Source organism: Vombatus ursinus, unplaced genomic scaffold (genome assembly GCF_900497805.2).
Source record: "Vombatus ursinus unplaced genomic scaffold, bare-nosed wombat genome assembly UNPS02002160.1, whole genome shotgun sequence".
NCBI lineage: Eukaryota > Metazoa > Chordata > Mammalia > Diprotodontia > Vombatidae > Vombatus > Vombatus ursinus.
The window spans coordinates 1-7,889 of NW_020941938.1; the positions used below are offsets into that span (position 1 = coordinate 1).

At 39.9% G+C, this 7,889-nt stretch overlaps 1 long non-coding RNA gene across 1 annotated transcript; it reads right to left on the reverse strand.

Moving 5' to 3' along the window:
- Window positions 1–4,103: 4,103 nt before the first annotated feature.
- Window positions 4,104–7,662, reverse strand: LOC114048445. The gene is made up of 3 exons (XR_003569770.1): window positions 7,330–7,662; window positions 5,435–5,563; window positions 4,104–4,138 (listed from the first exon to the last, which is right to left on the reverse strand). It is a non-coding gene; the product is annotated as an uncharacterized LOC114048445 (long non-coding RNA).
- Between the last annotated feature and the right edge of the window lie 227 nt (window positions 7,663–7,889).

Sequence of the window (7,889 nt, forward strand, 5' to 3'; positions counted from 1 at the left end):
CCCCCTACCCCATTAAGGCTTTCCAGTCCTTCAGAAACATAGAAATACCTGAGCTTAGCACTCGTTTAGTCAGCATAATTAATTAACTAGTAATCTTTTACCAAATGCAGGCGCCCCTCCCCCTGAGTTTTTCCTTGTCCACTTCTGAATCTCATGGCAACCTCTCCAGTAATATCTGAGGGTACTTTTGCAATACTTCTCTCACTGCAAAAACTCATCATTATAATTCTTGTCACAACTAGCGGCAGCTTTCCTAAATGGAAAGTATGTGAAGACCATCCAGGAAATAAAACTGCTTTCAGACTAATTCCCAGAATTTGCCTAATTGAAAAGCAGACTGATACTGCCTCCCAGAAATAGTAAGTAAGGGAAGGCAAGGTCATTATTTTTATTATTATTATTTGGGGGGGGCAGTTGTGGTTAAGTGACTTGCCCAGGGTCACACAGCTATTAAGTGTCAAGTGTTTGGTCTGAGGCTGGATTTGAACTCAGGTCATCCTGACTCCAGGGACAGTGCTCTATCCACTGCACTACTTGGCTGCCCCAGGCAAGGTCACTGTTAAAGGTCTAACCTGGAATACTTCATTGTGTTCTTTTGCTTGCAACGTTCATCCATACAACTCATGACTCATTCTATCTATGGAATAATATTCAAAGTTAAAATGTCTTTCTGGAGACAAACAAGTGTGGCTGTTTACTCTGTGTGAGGAATTAAACCATTATAAAATAATAGTATTAAATATGTTTAATTTTTAATTTCTAAATTACATATTGTCATTAAGATACATAGAATATGTAAAATTGAAGCAAATATTTTTGTATCCTGGAGGTAGTCTTCTCCAAGTCCATACTTTAAACTTTCTTCATATTCAGGGCACTCTGTATTTTTAATCACTCAAAATGATTTGGACTCTAGTTTGATAAATTGGTTCATCTGACAGAAAAATGGTCTCACTGTAATAGTGAAATTGTATCTTGAAAAAAAGAAAGAATTAAGCCACAACTCCTTAGGACAAACTATAAATAACCACAACTTGAGGATGAAGAAACTTGCTCAGAATAACATTCAATTACTGGGGATAATTCTGATTTTGCAGGTGGGTGGTTCTTATTTCCTTCTCGAGTGAGTAATCAACAGGACTGTTTTCTTATACCTGTTATTCCTCTAAGGTCTAGTCTAGATTGACCTCTCCCACCCCAGGGAATCTCCTGACCTAATCCACACAAGACCAATTAGAATGATTACAGCCTAGAATAGCTTACCACAGGCGTTCCCTGATTTCTACCTACTATCAAAGAGTAGATCATAGGTGTCCCCCAAATACCCTGGAACATAGGGGATGTGGTACAGGGTACAGAATCCCTAAATAATACTGTGATTATTTAAAAAGCAGTACATACATTTATAGAGAGCTCTGCTATGTCCTGTGTGGAGAGTATCTCCAGTGTGTACCAATCTCTTTAATGGGCACCCAAATGTATCCCAGATGAAGCCCTGGGAGTTGGACCAGTGCTGGGGCTTACTTCAGTGACTTGTACTCAGAGGTTGGTGTCCCCAAAGGGCAGCTGCTGCCTTAGGTTCTCTTGTAAATTAGTTATGTCTCATGCAAAGATCTCCACATGTAAATCCGTTTCAGCATGTAGGCTTTTATTCACATGTGCACTGGTTTCTAAGTATAACAAATACTGGGGAGCAGCTCCCACATGGTGGGTTTAATAGAGGTCACCTAGATTTTTAGGCAGCCTTTCTCTTCCATAGCCAAGAGGAAGAAAGAGAAAGATAGACAGAGGGATAGAGAGACATTGATTCAGAGATAGAAAAAGAGAGGGAGGAACAGAGACAGAGAGATAGAGAGAGCTGGGTCATTCCTTTTATATGCACACTGAGTTCAACATGGAAACTCTTGTCATCAGTTCTTAGGAACAGTTAGATGACTCTTCTTTAACACATAGCAGATGCCCCTTAATTAGTCATGGCCAGAAGAAAAAGGCTCTTCACAATCATCCACTTGCCCTAGAACCAGGTAGGGAGTACCTGTGCGTGTGCCACCAACTGGCTTCCTTGTGGCCAATATACCCATGTATATTGGTATTAAAGAAATAATCAGTTTTTGAAGCATTTTATTGATCTTTCTATCACTAAATGTTTTATGCATGATTACCAAATACTCATCTTTGTCAGAAGGGAAACATCACCCAAAAAAAGGACCCTCCAATTGACATCTGTTTGTTCTTTACAAGAGAGTAAACATAATTTTTCATCTTGGCAATACAAACGTCTTTAACTATGGGTCAAAAATAACGTAACAATGCACAAAGAGCACAACGAAGTATTGTAGAATAAGTGTCCTGATTTTAACAACATTGTGCATTAAGTGGAATAAAAGTTGTCCATGGAGACAGGAAGACCTAGGTTCAAATTCTCCCTCTTACATATAATAACGATGCTACTCTGGGTTTACTGTCCAACCTCTCAGCATCCCAAGAAAGTAAGGCAATAAGTTACAGGCTAAAATATGAATGGAAGCTGTACTATGAACTACAAAATTGTTGATATGCATCAGTAGAATCCCCTCATTGATGAAATCTCAGGTGTAGACTACCTCAAACAAATTACAGATGACAAGTCAAAAATAAGTCATAGCAAAAGCAAAGGGAAACAAGGTGAAAGGGTGAAATAAGAGAGGGAAAAAATCAAGTGACAAACATTACAGAATACATGAATGAAAATGCTAAACATTTTATTCATTCTCTACCTATTTTCTACATGTTTCATATACAATTACAAAAGACAAATTAGGTCTGGTTGGCAACAGTAAAGCAAAAAAAATAGCACCACATGTCTATTGTATCATTTGTTCTCTTGTGATCACCAGTAACCTTTGATCTGCTGTTGGAAAATATGGCAACCCAAAAGACAAGTTAAGGGGAACCCTTAATATTCCTCAACAATGTACCCGTTGTATCCTGCAACAGAACATAAGTGTTTTGAAGATAGAGTTTTATTTTTCTCTTTGTATCCCTTGCACCTAACACAATACTTGGCACACAGTAAGTGCTCAATAAATGCATAGTGAATTGAAATCTAATATTTCATGCTTACTAGTGTAGCACTTGAGTTGTCCATGTTTGTTATCCCTGCTTCTCATCACATGACTAACCCACCTCCTTTCCATGCTCTGTACATGGAATGGTGTCTTTCCATCATGCACACAAGCCCTTCTAGTAATACATTACAAATAACAGAACTTACATGCACCATAAGTCTTTCCTTCATTCTTTGGGATTCCTGCCATTTTGGTTTTTCCAAGATTGTTGTGTGCTTATGGCTATAGAGCATCACTGGCAAGAATACTACTGTTAAAAGAAGAGTTTTTGCAGCACTAAGGAGATTAGAATCATTAAATACACTGATCTCCCAATGCTGTCTAGCCTGATTTCCTCCTTTGATCTCCATTCCCAGCTTTTGCCTGTTTGTGGCACATATGGGTTATCCAGGATTTCATACAGCATACATGGAGAGAAGTTACCAGAGATAAGACTGAAAATTGAGGGTGGTGCCAGATAATGGAGGACCTTAAAGGCTGTGGAAAAGAGTAATGCCTGGGAAAGGAATCTGACCTTCACTTGGTATGCAATAGGAAGATGCTGATGGTTTTTGAGAAGTGTGAAAGAAGCAGATCTACGGGCCAAAGAACGCATCTGGCAGATGTATGAATGAGAGATTGGGGGGGAAGGTAATTGAGATCAGAGGACCTGTTAGAAAATATTCTACTTGTCTAGGCAGGCGATAATTGAAGTCTGCACCAGAAACGATGTAGTGGAAATATTGCTGTTTGTCCTCCATTCTCATAGATGACAATGACATCATAGAGGTGATGCTATGACATGCAAGTGAATTGGATGGCATCACCTCCTTGATGTCGTGGTAGTGGAACTATAGAATAGGGAAATGGATATGTGTAAAAGCTGTTACACAGATAGAACTTCAAAGATTTCTAAATTGGATGGAAAACCTTAAGTTCTCGTCATCCAGGGAAGCAGCTTCTATCACGATGGGACAAGTGATCTCCACCAACCGCCAACTAACCAACACCTCCAAGGCAAGCAAACCATCATAGCTGAAGCAGCAAGGCACCTGGGGGGAGAGGTAGAAGGTGGTATGTGCCAGGGGAATCAAGTCACCCCCAAAACTTCCACACCTCCCATGAGACTCTGATGAAGATAGCCAAAGTCCCTGAACCCAAGAGCTCTAGGAGTATCACTGTCCCCTAGAACACTGATCCTGCTTTAGCACAGGTCCTGAAGCCAGAAATGAGAGGAGCAATCACTGTGGGAAAAGGGCCCAACTTCCTCACCACCACCAACAGCTGACCAACTGCCACTGAAGGACCAGTAAGCCCAAGAACCCAGAGAGTGAAAAAACTCTCTAGACCAACCTGTCCTACTTCCAAGCCCAGCCTCTGAAGCCATCATCCCAGAAGGCAACCCAGAAAGGAGATGGGACCTGTCCACTACTTCTCCAGGTACTAAACCTCCACCTCTTCTGTAATCACACTTACTGGAGACCCAGACAAGAAATTTCTCCCCACCAAAGATCTTGGTACTGTCAAATGGTCCAACATTATAAATGGACACTAATGTAAGTGTCAGCCTCTATCTTTATACAACAGGGAGCAAGAGGCACAATATTTCCTTGTTGCTATTTTTCCATTTGCTGATACTACTGTTTTACATGATAAAGCATTCATGGATGCAAGTAGATGCTTGATATACAGTTGAAACTTGAAAGTGAGAGTTCATCCTTTCCAGGGAAGGTAGAGGGAAGAGCTCATCTAATTACCTCACATTCATTGTTTTCTTTGCTCAGATTGGTGAGGAGAGGCAGCTTGATATGGTTGATGAGTCTTGGGCACATAATAAGAAATGTGAATTCTAACACACATCAATTGTGAGATCATGGGCAAGTCACTTAAACCTCTCTGAGACTCAATTTCCTAATGTGTCAAATGAGGTTATAGTACCTACTTTACAAGGTTGTAGCAGAGCTACAGTGTTCCGTGCAGAGACTGTCCCAAAAGTCTTAATGCTGTTTTAAACTTTAATAGCTTTGGGGGTGTCTTAAAAAATTAAAGCCTTATATAATCATCGGTTGTTTCTATTTGGTCCATGCCTGCCAAAAAGTAGCTTGCCCATTTTCTAGTGTATGGCATTCTGCCTGAATGACACTTTACCATTCACAAAATTCAAAGCTTCTTTTTGGAGGAGAGAGATTTTATCTTATTGAAACCATGGTCCGAAGGTACATTGCCAGCAGTATAGTAAAAAAAAAATAGTTAATATGTTCCGGGATAGCCACTAATCAGCATAATTTTCTTTCACATTTACTGAGAAAGAATTTCTCCTAAAAACTGTTTGTAAATGATCCACACACCTCTGTCTGAAGAGTCTTCTTGTCTTTCTCCAGCAGTACTGCATGGTCCTTATGAACTGGGTCAGCTGTTCTTTTGAAGGGCACATGGTGCGTAGAGGAAAGTGCTTCAAGGGGTGGGTCAAAAGGAGACTGAAAAGAGAAATTGCAGCCTATGTGTGTGAGCCTTTACCACCAGACTTTTGGATAGAACTCTAAAATGCCACCCCACTACAGTCACTCAGATGGGTAACAAGTAACAGCAATATTCTTCCCCACAAACATAGTACACATTATTAATGGTCCCCAAAAAACAACGCTACTATGACAATCAGCAAAGAGTCTTTACCTCTTTTTTGAGAAATAAGATGAAACAGTTTTCTTGTGTATACATAATTGTTTGCTTGTTGCCGTCCCCATTAGAACTGGGAGCTCCTTGAGGGCAGGGGACTGTCTTTTGCCTTTCTTTGAGTCCCCCATGCTTAGCATAGTGACGGACACATACCTGGCATTTAATAAATGCTGGTTGTCTTAAGTTGACAGGAAGGTGAATGTGTCTCTCTAGACAGATCTATTGGGTACAAGGACCATGAAAATTTATACCAGATAGAGAGAGAGAGAGAGAGAGAGAGAGAAAGAAAATGAGAGAGACAGAGAGAGAGAGAAAGAGACAGAGACAGACAGAAGGAGTGGAAGGAAGGGAGGAAAGAAGGAAGAAAGGATAGAAGTAATGAAGGAAAGAAAGAAAGAAGGATGGAAGGAAGGAAGGAAGGATGTAGGAAAGAGAGGGGCAGGTAAGGAGGCCTCTCCCTAAAATCTGAGTTCCTGTGACATTGGCCTCCTTACTAGTTCCTAAAACAAAGAGACTCAATCTCTCAGTTCCAGGCATTTTCATTTGTTGTACATCAAGCCCAGAATCCTCCCCTTCTTCATAACCATTTCCTGGCTTTCCTGGCTTCCTTAAAGTCCCATCTAAAATCCCACCCTCAAAGACATTTTCCTATGATTTGCATAACTCTAGCACCTTCCCTCTGTGGATTATTTCCTAGTTATCCTGAATATGGCTTGTTTTCCTGGTTCTTATATCAGTCTGAGAGAGAGAGAGAGACAGAGAAACAGAGAGAGAGTTGGTAACAGTACCAGGGCTTAAACCTCAAAATTCAGGAATCCTAATCCAATCCTTTATCAAGGGGTAGGGAATAAAACCTGTATGTTATCTCTTCCTGCTGACTTGGATTAATACTAGATAGTCTTTCTTCTAGTACAAGCCTAAATTAAATAATAGAACTAGAACTTTTTACGGTGAGTTTTTTTTTAAATGAACACATGCATACAGTATATTTGATTAACTGGTAACCTTAAAGTAGGATGGACACGAGCCTTACCCTCAATAAGATTAGGAGTAGAGTTAACATTTTCAACCTTTTTCACCCTTTTTCCTTGCCTCTCATCTAAGCAGATGTTTTGGCATTGCATTCTAGGCAATTCTGTTGAGAATATGAGCCATAAATATGTATTGATGCGGTGAATAAGACAGTATTAATTGTCTATTTTTACAGATAGAGGCAGCCATAAAATGCATCATAAGAACTGAAACAGAATGAACTCTGCTTTAATTTTCATTGGAAGAAAATATTTCATTACTAATTGCTTCACAGTTGCTAGCAATGAAGCCAAGGATCATATTGGGGCAACGATTCATAGAATCTTAACTCTAGTGACTTTTACCAGTTAGTGTGAAGAAAAGGAGTTGTGAAATACATCACCTCATCAGTAATGGAGAGGTAGACACCCAACAGAACATTAATCTTTTTCAATGAGAACATGGGCTAAAACCCCATACAAGTTTACAGAATACTACTGCCCAATGGTATATCTTGTAAGGGTGTAGAAAGTAGGTGGAAAAAATGTCAGAGTACCTGAACGACCACTGTGCTGTTTTTCCACGATGTGCGAGATAATGGACCCCTGATTTTTGACGTTACGATTTCACATAGCACTTTTCATCTGCTAGCAACAGACTTTGTTGACTCAGATTGGCTTGAAACTTGGTCTGCCATGCCAGATGTAGCAGAATCTTGAAATGGATCTCGTGGTGATATAGTTGGCTCTGTGAGGAGTCAACATATATGTCAGTAAGGAGGAGGAGGCCACCAGGTCCACGTGGAGTGGACAGCAATGTCTTCAGAGAGGTTCCACTGCAGTCTCTTTCTCACTGTTCAGCAAGTTCACCTAGGAGCTGCCCCAGTTGAACTGTGCTACCTATGCTGCGAGGACCCAAGAAGTTGGGCTTTCTTTCTAAAAAGATCATCAAAACATAGTGTTTAGATTGTAAGTGTTGCAGTAACTTGTGTTTATACACACATATGTGCTTATATATAAATATATATAATGTACATATATTTACATATGTACATATATCCTGTGCCACCTAGCTTCCCATATATAAACATATAGAAATAATATAATATAGGAATCA